At 33.5% G+C, this 12,945-nt stretch overlaps 4 non-coding genes across 4 annotated transcripts; 2 read left to right on the top strand and 2 right to left on the bottom strand.

The window, feature by feature from the left end:
* The first annotated feature begins 3,584 nt into the window (after positions 1–3,584).
* Positions 3,585–3,656, top strand: Trnaq-uug (transfer RNA glutamine (anticodon UUG)). The gene has a single exon. It is a non-coding gene; the product is annotated as a tRNA-Gln (tRNA).
* An 800-nt stretch (positions 3,657–4,456) lies between these two features.
* Positions 4,457–4,528, bottom strand: Trnaq-uug (transfer RNA glutamine (anticodon UUG)). The gene has a single exon. It is a non-coding gene; the product is annotated as a tRNA-Gln (tRNA).
* A 5,763-nt stretch (positions 4,529–10,291) lies between these two features.
* Positions 10,292–10,363, top strand: Trnaq-uug (transfer RNA glutamine (anticodon UUG)). Its single transcript has one exon. It is a non-coding gene; the product is annotated as a tRNA-Gln (tRNA).
* An 803-nt stretch (positions 10,364–11,166) lies between these two features.
* On the bottom strand, positions 11,167–11,238 carry Trnaq-uug (transfer RNA glutamine (anticodon UUG)). Its single transcript has one exon. It is a non-coding gene; the product is annotated as a tRNA-Gln (tRNA).
* Between the last annotated feature and the right edge of the window lie 1,707 nt (positions 11,239–12,945).

Below are 12,945 nucleotides of genomic sequence, written 5' to 3'. Positions count from 1 at the left end.
ATTTATACCAAGAGATCCATCCACAGGTAAGCCAATTTAGGTCACTCCCGCTGATCTTCCTTTAATCTTCTTAAGCGTTGGTTGAATGAAAACCTTGTCGATCACATCTGAAATCGATGCTCCTTTTGAGATGTTCATTACCTGCTTCTCTTTTAATACAACACAAACGGTCAGTTAGGTATGGGACAACAGAACTCAACTATTTTTAACCATATAAATGACCATAACCATAGAATAAACTGGAATTTGTCACGTATAATTTATAGCAGCAACCTCCGGTACAAGAGTCAAATGATGGAATCGGCCCTAATAAAAGAGAGGCAGGTAATGAACATCTCAAAAGGAGCGTCGATTTCAGATGTGATCGACAAGGTTTTCATTCAACCAACGCTTAAGAAGATTAAAGGAAGATTATCAGCGGGGGTGACCTAAATTGGCTTACCTGTGGATGGATCTCTTGGTATAAATACCACCTTTTCTGTAAACTTTTCTCATTCATATACCTGAAGAGAGAGACAGCAGTCTCTGAAATATAGTACTTTTCTCTCTATATTTTGGTGTTTTTATGGGCTCCTTTTATTAGATGGAATTCTGTTGTAACAGAACATTTTTACCAGTCATTTTTCGGCCCATCATGGAATTCAACCGCCCTTCCACGATTCTTCACTTATTTCAAGAACTTAAGCCAGTTTTCCGCAAGTTGGAGAAAGACTGATCAGACTACATCGGCTGAAAAATAAAAAACACTTCTTAGAATAATGCCTCAAAGAACAAGTACTACCAAAAATGTACGGATTCGGGAGATGGACTCTGCAATCGGACCCTTTCCCTCTCTCACATACGATTTTCCTGGAGGAAAGAATCGCCAACACGAAAAACATCTTCGTACTACGCAGTGATATATGGAACTCAGTCTAATCTTCGCCTCCTCACTACGGACCACATATACAGGTATCTGATTTCATTCTGTTCCGACATTGCTGCCTATAATAGCGTGACTCATTCCAACAAACTTTTACGCAAGTTAAATAACTTAATAAGCAATAGTGCATGGAATAATCTTGAGCAACAAGACAAAGTTTTATACTTATCCAACACCCCCCTTACTGTAATTCAACATTTAGTTTTAAATCTAGGTTTATCTTTTGCCCTTATGCCAGACTGCAAAAACAATCTTAACTTCACAGTGGCTTTTGATAAATTCATATCTGACAGAAACTACAGCCGTGAAGAGATATGATTAAAAGGTGTGTTACTAAATGCTTTAACTGACCTAAATAAGAAATATCCTGTTCCCCGTAGATTTATAACAGCCGTCCGCTCGCTAAAAAAGTTAGATGTTATAATAAGTAGATCAGACAAAGACGGCAAAATCGTCATAATGGGCAAAGACTTCTACCTCGACAAAATTAATTCCATCTCCTTAACGGCATAAACACTTACGACAAACTGACGAAAAATCCCCTCCAAAACGTCCCCACTGAATTTTTTTCGGAAAGTAAGATTAATTAGCCAAGACAAAAAGAGTATTGAACTATTAGAGAAATTTAAAGTAATTAATCCTAAACTCCCCTACTTTTATGGCCTTCCCAAAACTCACAAAGACAATCTTCCATTCAGACCCATCGTTTCATGTGCCGGAGCTTTCAATTACAAAATTTCTAAATGGTTAGCTAGCCTCCTTTCCCCATTTTTAGGCACTTTTTCTCCCAGTCACATTAAACATTCGGAAGATTTTTGTCACAAATCCAGAGAAGCACATATACCATTTCACAACATAAAACTTTTAAGCCTTGACGTAGATTCCCTATTCACAAAAGTACCAGTACAGGACGTTCTTCAGTTTTTGAGGGAAAAATTATCCCCTATTCAGATCATTTCCCATTGGCGCTTGGCAAAATAATAAAGTTAGTTGAATTATGTGCATCTAATAACGTATTTTCATTCGGGGAATCATTCTACAAGCAAAAATTCGGGTGTAGTATGGGTAGTCTTTTAAGTCCTGTTTTGGCCAATCTGTACATGGAATACTTTGAAACTACAGTAATAAATGCAATAAAACCCAAAAACATGTTTTGGAAGAGATATGTTGATGATATTCTAACATTTTGGGATAATAGGTGGGGCAATTTTAATGAATCCCTTTCAAAATTAAACGCATTAGTACCCAGCATCAAATTTAAAGTTGAATGGGAAACAGACAACAAAATTCCTTTTCTTGATGTTTTAATAATCAGAGACACGACAGAATACAAATTTACCATATACAGAAAACCAACGTTCTCACTTTCATACATTCACTACTTTAGCTATCACGACATTACTATCAAGATAGGTGTAGCCAGCAACCTGTTCTTAAGAGCCTTACGAATTTGTTCCCCAGATTTCCTGGAAAAAGAATTTGAACTAATTCGTAAGCAACTTTCGTCTTTAAAGTATCCTGACCATATAACTGAGAAAGCAATTCACAAAGCACGTAATTTTCTACCGACCCCCTAAAGACAAGACCAGAGATACACCCAACAATAAAATAAAAATTCCACACCTGGACACGATTAAGAAGGTGGCTCAGACTCTCGGAAAATTTAACCCTTTTGCATTTACTTACCCGAACACCTTAGCCAAATCCTGATTAACGTCCAACAAAAGACATCCCCCAAGGACACTGGGGTTTATCAAATCCCATCCCAGGACTGTGATCAATCTTACATCGGATTTACAGGAAAATCACTTCCCCAGAGATTAATACAACACAAACGGTCAGTTAGGTATGGACAACAGAACTCAGCTATTTTCAACCATATAAATGAACATAACCATAGAATAAGTTGGAATTTGTCACGTATAATTTATAGCAGCAACTGCCGGTACAAGAGTCAAATGATGGAATCAGCCTTAATAAAAGAGAGGCAGGTAATGAACATCTCAAAAGGAGCATGGGATTCAGATGTGATCGACAAGGTTTTCATTCAACCAACGCTTAAGAAGATTAAAGGAAGATTATCAGCGGGGGTGACCTAAATTGGCTTACCTGTGGATGGATCTCTTGGTATAAATACCACCTTTTCTGTAAACTTTTCTCATTCATATACCTGAAGAGAGAGACAGCAGTCTCTGGAATATAGTACTTTTCTCTCTATATTTTGGTGTTTTTATGGGCTCCTTTTATTAGATATATATATATATATATATATATATATATATATATATATATATATATATATATATATTATATATTCAGAGGACCCAAATGAGAGATCCAGTGTCATCACGATGCAGAGAAACCAGGTTGATTAGATGGCCAACTGAATATAGGCTGAAAAGAGTATGAAATATGCTTCTGAAGTGATGGGCATTGTTGGAGATGTTACTATTAAATATTAGTAATGTACAAAAATCTTCATTCTTAAAGAATATCAAATAATGCTAAATCTCATCAACAATGCATAGGAGACAAACGTAATTAGACGAAGAGAAATCAATAGTGAATGTATAGTTGCAGATATTGAGATTATTAGAAAAATGCACCTGTAAGAAAGGAATTTTTTTTGTCACAATTTCTTTGGGAATTTTACTAATTGTAAGGTTCCATGGTGTAATGGTTAGCACTCTGGACTTTGAATCCAGTGATCCGAGTTCGAGTCTCGGTGGGACCTCACCTTTACTTACTGTTGCACGGGTAGAAACGAGTTTTCCTGGATTTAACAAACAAACAAAAATATATGTCCCAGCTACGTATAAGACAAATATATCTGGTCCCAGCTTAAGCGTATAGAGACAAATATCTCAGTGAATTTACAGTGAACACTACATAACTGAAGTCTGCTGTAAATTTTCCCTATCGCAAACGGTTCTACGTAGCGATGGTACCATTATCAGGATTATATAAGAAACAAGGCTAAAGGTAATTGAAAAGCTTAATGTAAACATAACTGACTAGGACCTACGAAATCTAGGCTTTGGAGTCATACAGAAAGACCTTATTGATGACACAATTAGAAAAATTTAAGGAACAATAGAAATAAATAAACAAATATATATATATATATATATATATATATATATATATATATATATAATATATATATATAATATATATATATATATATATATATATATATCTCCTACCTTGAATTTTTTAAATGTATTGTCAATAAGCTCTTTCTGTATGACTCCAAAACCTAGATTTGGTATGTCTTAGTCAGTTACATTTCAAGAGTTTACATCGAGCTTTTCAATTACCTTTAGCCTTGTGTCTTATTTAATCCTGATAATGGTACCATCGCTTCATAAAGCATTTATGATAAGGAATATTTACAGCAGAGTTCAGTTATGTAGTGTTCACTGTAAATTCACCGAGATGTATTTATGTTTTATGTGACTGGGACGTATATTTTTGTTTGTTTGTTAAATCCAGGAAAACTTGTTTCTACTCCTGCAACAGTAAGTAAAGGTGAGGTCCCACCGAGACTCGAACTCGGATCACTGGATTCAAAGTCCAGAGTGCTAACCATTACACCATGGGACCTTGTAATTAGTATAAATTCCCAAAGAAATTCTGACAAAAAAAAATTCCTTTCTTACAGGTGCATTTTACTACTAATCTCAATACCTGCAACTATACATTCACTATTGATTTCTCTTCGTCTAATTATGTTTGTTTCCTCTAAGAGAACCCTATGCATTGTTAATGAGATTTAGCATTATTTGATATTCTTTAAGAATGAAGATTTTTGTACATTACTAATATTTAATAGTAACATCTCCAACAATGCCCATAACTTCAGAAGAATATTTCATATTCTTTTCAGCCTATATCCAGTTCGCCATCTAATCAACCTGATTTCTCTGCATCGTGATGACACTGGATCTCTCATTTGGGTCCTCTGAATATATATATATATATATATATATATATATATATATATATATTATATATATATATATATATATATATATATATATATATATATATATTCTGTCGTGTCTCTGACTATTAAAACATCAAGAAAAGGAATTTTGTTGTCTGTTTCCCATTCAACTTTAAATTTGATGCTGGGCACTAATGCTTTTTATGTATGTAGATATATATATATATATATATATATATAATTATATATATATATATATTTATGATATATAATGTATAATATATATATATATTATATATATATGTATATATATATATATATATATATATATATATATATATATATATATAGATATATACATACATAAAAGCATTAGTGCCCAGCATCAAATTTAAAGTTGAATGGGAAACAGACAACAAAATTCCTTTTCTTGATGTTTTAATAATCAGAGACACGACAGAATACAAATTTACCATATACAGAAAACCAACGTTCTCACTTTCATACATTCACTACTTTAGGTATCACGACATTACTATCAAGATATAATTCGCAAGCAACGTTCATCTTTAAAGTATACTGACCATATAATTGAGAAAGCAATTCACAAAGCAAGCGTAATTTTCTACCAACCCCCTAAAGAAAAGACCAGAGATACACCCAACAATAAAATAAAAATTCCTCACCTGGACACAATTAAGAGAGTAACCCACCCCCTCGGAGAATCTAACCCTTTTGTATTTACTTACCCAAACACCTTAGCCAAATCCCTGATTAACATCCAACAAAAGACATCTCCCAAGGACTCTGGGGTATACGAAATCCCATGCCAGGACTGTGACCAATCTTACATCGGATTTACAGGTAAATCACTTCCCCAGAGATTAATACAACACAAACGGTCAGTTAGGTATGGACAACAGAACTCAGCTATTTTCAACCATATAAATGAACATAACCATAGAATAAACTGGAATTTGTCACATGTAATTTATAGCAGCAACTGCCGGTACAAGAGTCAAATGATGGAATCAGCCTTAATAAAAGAGAGGCAGGTAATGAACATCTCAAAAGGAGCATGGATTTCAGATACGATCGACAAGGTTTTCATTCAACCAACACTTAAGAAGATTGAAGGAAGATTATCAGCGTGGGTGACCTAAATTGGCTTGCCTGTGGATGGACCTCTTGGTATAAATACCACCTTTTCTGTAAACTTTTCTCATTCATCTACCTGAAGAGAGAGACAGCAGTCTCTGAAATATAGTACTTTTCTCTCTATATTTTTGTGTTTTTATGGGCTTTTTATATTAGATATATATATATATATATATATATATATATATATATATATATATATATATATATATATGTATGTATATATATATATATATATATATATATATGCATATATATATATATATATATATATATATATATATATATATATATATATATATATATATAGTATATATATATATATATATATATATATATATATATATATATATATATATATATAATATATATATATATGTATATACATATATATATACATATATATATATATATATATATATCATATATATATATATATATATATATATATATATATATATAGTATGTATGTATATATATACATATATATATATGTATATATATATATATATATGACTGGTAAAAATGTTCTGTTACAACAGAATTCCATTTAATAAAAGGAGCCCATAAAAACACCAAAATATAGAGAGAAAAGTACTATATTTCAGAGACTGCTGTCTCTCTCTTCAGGTATATAAATGAGTAAAGTTTACAGAAAAGGTGGTATTTATACCAAGAGATCCATCCACAGGTAAGCCAATTTAGGTCACCCCCGCTGATCTTCCTTTAATCTTCATAAGCGTTGGTTGAATGAAAACCTTGTCGATCACATGTGAAACGATGCTCCTTTTGAAATGTTCATTACCTGCTTCTCTTTTAATACAACACAAACGGTCAGTTAGGTATGGGACAACAGAACTCAACTATTTTTAACCATATAAATGACCATAACCATAGAATAAACTGGAATTTGTCACGTATAATTTATAGCAGCAACCTCCGGTACAAGAGTCAAATGATGGAATCGGCCCTAATAAAAGAGAGGCAGGTAATGAACATCTCAAAAGGAGCGTCGATTTCAGATGTGATCGACAAGGTTTTCATTCAACCAACGCTTAAGAAGATTAAAGGAAGATTATCAGCGGGGGTGACCTAAATTGGCTTACCTGTGGATGGATCTCTGGGTATAAATACCACCTTTTCTGTAAACTTTTCTCATTCATATACCTGAAGAGAGAGACAGCAGTCTCTGAAATATAGTACTTTTCTCTCTATATTTTGGTGTTTTTATGGGCTCCTTTTATTAGATGGAATTCTGTTGTAACCGAACATTTTTACTAGTCATTTTCGGCCTATTATGGAATTCAACCGCCCTTCCACGATTCTTCACTTACTTCAAGAACTTAAGCCAGTTTTCCGCAAGTTGGAGAAAGAACTGATCAGACTACATCGGCTGAAAAATAAAAAACACTTCTTAGAATAATGCCTCAAAGAACAAGTACTACCAAAAATGTACGGATTCGGGAGATGGACTCTGCAATCGGACCCTTTCCCTCTCTCACATACGATTCTCCTGGAGGAAGGAATCGCCAACACGAAAAACATCTTCGTACTATGCAGTGATATATGGAACTCAGTCTAATCTTCGCCTCCTCACTACGGACCACATATACAGGTATCTGATTTCATTCTGTTCCGACATTGCTGCCTATAATAGCGTGACTCATTCCAACAAACTTTTACGCAAGTTAAATAACTTAATAAGCAATAGCGCATGGAATAATCTTGAGCAACAAGACAAAGTTTTATACTTATCCAACACCCCCCTTACTGTAATTCAACATTTAGTTTTAAATCTAGGTTTATCTTTTGCCCTTATGCCAGACTGCAAAAACAATCTTAACTTCACAGTGGCTTTTGATAAATTCATATCTGACAGAAACTACAGCCGTGAAGAGATATGATTAAAAGGTGTGTTACTAAATGCTTTAACTGACCTAAATAAGAAATATCCTGTTCCCCGTAGATTTATAACAGCCGTCCGCTCGCTAAAAAAGTTAGATGTTATAATAAGTAGATCAGACAAAGACGGCAAAATCGTCATAATGGACAAAGACTTCTACCTCGACAAAATTAACCATCTCCTTAACGGCATAAACACTTACGACAAACTGACGAAAAATCCCCTCCAAAACGTCCCCACTGAATTTTTTTCGGAAAGTAAGATTAATTAGCCAAGACAAAAAGAGTATTGAACTATTAGAGAAATTTAAAGTAATTAATCCTAAATTCCCCCACTTTTATGGCCTTCCCAAACTCACAAAGACAATCTTCCATTCAGACCCATCGTTTCATGTGCCGGAGCTTTCAATTACAAAATTTCTAAATGGTTAGCTAGCCTCCTTTCCCCATTTTTAGGCACTTTTTCTCCCAGTCACATTAAACATTCGGAAGATTTTTGTCACAAATTCAGAGAAGCACATATACCACTTCACAACATAAAACTTTTAAGCCTTGACGTAGATTCCCTATTCACAAAAGTACCAGTACAGGACGTTCTTCAGTTTTTGAGGGAAAAATTATCCCCCTATTCAGATCATTTCCCATTGGCGCTTGGCAAAATAATAAAGTTAGTTGAATTATGTGCATCTAATAACGTATTTTCATTCGGGGAATCATTCTACAAGCAAAAATTCGGGTGTAGTATGGGTAGTCTTTTAAGTCCTGTTTTGGCCAATCTGTACATGGAATACTTTGAAACTACAGTAATAAATGCAATAAAACCCAAAAACATGTTTTGGAAGAGATATGTTGATGATATTCTAACATTTTGGGATAATAGGTGGGGCAATTTTAATGAATCCCTTTCAAAATTAAACGCATTAGTACCCAGCATCAAATTTAAAGTTGAATGGGAAACAGACAACAAAATTCCTTTTCTTGATGTTTTAATAATCAGAGACACGACAGAATACAAATTTACCATATACAGAAAACCAACGTTCTCACTTTCATACATTCACTACTTTAGCTATCACGACATTACTATCAAGATAGGTGTAGCCAGCAACCTGTTCTTAAGAGCCTTACGAATTTGTTCCCCAGATTTCCTGGAAAAAGAATTTGAACTAATTCATAAGCAACTTTCGTCTTTAAAGTATCCTGACCATATAACTGAGAAAGCAATTCACAAAGCAAACGTAATTTTCTACCGACCCCCTAAAGACAAGACCAGAGATACACCCAACAATAAAATAAAAATTCCACACCTGGACACGATTAAGAAGGTGGCTCAGACTCTCGGAAAATTTAACCCTTTTGCATTTACTTACCCGAACACCTTAGCCAAATCCCTGATTAACGTCCAACAAAAGACATCCCCCAAGGACACTGGGGTTTATCAGATCCCATACCAGGACTGTGACCAATCTTACATCGGATTTACAGGAAAATCACTTCCCCAGAGATTAATACAACACAAACGGTTAGTTAGGTATGGACAACAGAACTCAGCTATTTTCAACCATATAAATGAACATAACCATAGAATAAGTTGGAATTTGTCACGTATAATTTATAGCAGCAACTGCCGGTACAAGAGTCAAATGATGGAATCAGCCTTAATAAAAGAGAGGCAGGTAATGAACATCTCAAAAGGAGCATGGGATTCAGATGTGATCGATAAGGTTTTCATTCAACCAACGCTTAAGAAGATTAAAGGAAGATTATCAGCGGGGGTGACCTAAATTGGCTTACCTGTGGATGGATCTCTTGGTATAAATACCACCTTTTCTGTAAACTTTTCTCATTCATATACCTGAAGAGAGAGACAGCAGTCTCTGAAATATAGTACTTTTCTCTCTATATTTTGGTGTTTTTATGGGCTCCTTTTATTAGATATATATATATATATATATATATATATATATATATATATATATATATATATATATATATATATATTATATATATATTCAGAGGACCCAAATGAGAGATCCAGTGTCATCACGATGCAGAGAAACCAGGTTGATTAGATGGCCAACTGAATATAGGCTGAAAAGAGTATGAAATATGCTTCTGAAGTGATGGGCATTGTTGGAGATGTTACTATTAAATATTAGTAATGTACAAAAATCTTCATTCTTAAAGAATATCAAATAATGCTAAATCTCATCAACAATGCATAGGAGACAAACGTAATTAGACGAAGAGAAATCAATAGTGAATGTATAGTTGCAGATATTGAGATTATTAGAAAAATGCACCTGTAAGAAAGGAATTTTTTTTGTCAGAATTTCTTTGGGAATTTTTACTAATTATAAGGTTCCATGGTGTAATGGTTAGCACTCTGGACTTTGAATCCAGTGATCCGAGTTCGAGTCTCGGTGGGACCTCACCTTTACTTACTGTTGCACGGGTAGAAACGAGTTTTCCTGGATTTAACAAACAAACAAAAATATATGTCCCAGCTACGTATAAGACAAATATATCTCAGTGAATTTACAGTGAACACTACATAACTGAAGTCTGCTGTAAATATTCCCTATTGCAAACGGTTCTACGTAGCGATGGTACCATTATCAGGATTATATAAGAAACAAGGCTAAAGGTAATTGAAAAGCTTGATGTAAACGTAACTGACTAGGACATACGAAATCTAGGCTTTGGAGTCATACAGAAAGACCTTATTGATGACACAATTAGAAAAATTTAAGGAACGATAGAAATAAATAAACAAATATATATATATATATATATATATATATATATATATATATATATATATATATATATATATATATATATATATATATATATATATATATATATATATATATATATATATATATATATATATATATCCTACCTTGAATTTTTCTAAGTGTATTGTCAATAAGCTCTTTCTGTATGACTCCAAAACCTAGATTTGGTATGTCTTAGTCAGTTACATTCCAAGAGTTTACATCGAGCTTTTCAATTACCTTTAGCCTTGTGTCTTATATAATCCTGATAATGGTACCATCGCTTCATAGAAGCATTTATGATAAGGAATATTTACAGCAGAGTTCAGTTATGTAGTGTTCACTGTAAATTCACAGAGATGTATTTATCTTACATGTGACTGGGACGTATATTTTTGTTTGTTTGTTAAATCCAGGAAAACTTGTTTCTACTCCTGCAATAGTAAGTAAAGGTGAGGTCCCACCGAGACTCGAACTCGGATCACTGGATTCAAAGTCCAGAGTGCTAACCATTACACCATGGGACCTTATAATTACAAAAATTCCCAAAGAAATTCTGACAAAAAAAATTCCTTTCTTACAGGTTCATTTTTTTACTAATCTCAATACCTGCAACTATACATTCACTATTGATTTCTGTTCGTCTAATTACGTTTGTCTCCTCTAAGAGAGCCCTATGCATTGTTAATGAGATTTAGCATTATTTGATATTCTTTAAGAATAAAGATTTTTGTACATTACTAATATTTAATAGTAACATCTCCAACAATGCCCATAACTTCAGAAGCATATTTCATATTCTTTTCAGCCTATATCCAGTTCGCCATCTAATCAACCGGATTTCTCTGCATCGTGATGACACTGAATCTCTCATTTGGGTCCTCTGAATATATATATGTAGATACATACATACATACATATATATATATATATATATATATATATATATATATATATGAATATATATATAAGTCTATCACATTACCGTGATTCTTATACATATATCGAACTACAAATGTCCTTTAATATCTAATTCGCTCTACCTCGGAATTAATATATTTTCATATATGCTTAACCGAGGGGGAATTTATTAAGCGATAATAGAATTGGCAAACGACAGGCGCGAACCAGCGACCTCCCAATTCCAGGACTGGCAGTGAAGCCTTAAGCCACCCCGACACATCTCTTGCGGTGTCGGGGTGGTTTAAGGCTTCACTGCCAGTCCTGGAATTGGGAGGTCGCTAGTTCGCGCCTGTCGATCGCCAATTCTATTATCGCTTTAATAAATTCCCCCTCGGTTAAGCATATATGAAAATATATTAATTCCGAGGTAGAGCGAATTAGATATTAAAGGACATTTGTAGTTCGATATATGTATATATATATATATAAATATATATATATATATATATATATATATATATATATCTAATATATATATATATATATATATATCGAGGCGTTGAAGAAGACAGCATTAATCATATGTCACTTTATTCTCATTGCGACGTTTCGAGACAAATGTCTCATCATCCAGGCTAAAATAAAAGATAAAAACTGATATACAATACAGCATTAAATTATTTTTGTTGACATAAAAAAAAAACACACATTGAATAAAGTAATACAAGGAAATTCACAACATTGAAATACAAGTCACTCTAAAAAATGAAATACAAGAAAACGAAATATAAAAAATAAATAAAAAGGCATTATTATAATTAGGAATAGTTAAAAAAGACACCTTGTCTCAACGACGTTCGGTTGCTGCATGGGAAACGCATCGAAAGTAAACAAGAAGAAGGGCCGGGTTTAAGCTATGTACAAGGGAACAGATGAAGAGTGGTTGTTCAAGGTTGGAACTAGTTTCTTTATAGCTAGAGATTCTAAAATTGGAAGGTGATGTGCGTATGGACTTGATAACAATATCTTAAAATCCTTATAGTTTATACTATTTTTACAAAATTTCCCATGATTTCTAATGTTGGATAGTTCTGGGTTGGACAGTTTACACCCTGTACGGAAACTAATGCCCATATGTGCATCACATCTCACCTTAAGCAAGCGGCGCGTGTTTCCAACGTAAGTCTGCCTATTGCATCGGCAGCAAGTATAAATGTAGACAACGCCGGATTGCATTAAAGGAGGTAATCTCTCTTTATGACGCAACATATTACTGATAGTTCTAGGGTTCATTAAGATAAACTTAACATCAACAGCTGGAAAATGATTGA

The sequence above is a fragment of the Macrobrachium nipponense genome, chromosome 35, assembly GCF_015104395.2.
Source record: "Macrobrachium nipponense isolate FS-2020 chromosome 35, ASM1510439v2, whole genome shotgun sequence".
Taxonomy (NCBI): domain Eukaryota; kingdom Metazoa; phylum Arthropoda; class Malacostraca; order Decapoda; family Palaemonidae; genus Macrobrachium; species Macrobrachium nipponense.
This window is presented reverse-complemented; position numbering and strand designations above follow the sequence as displayed.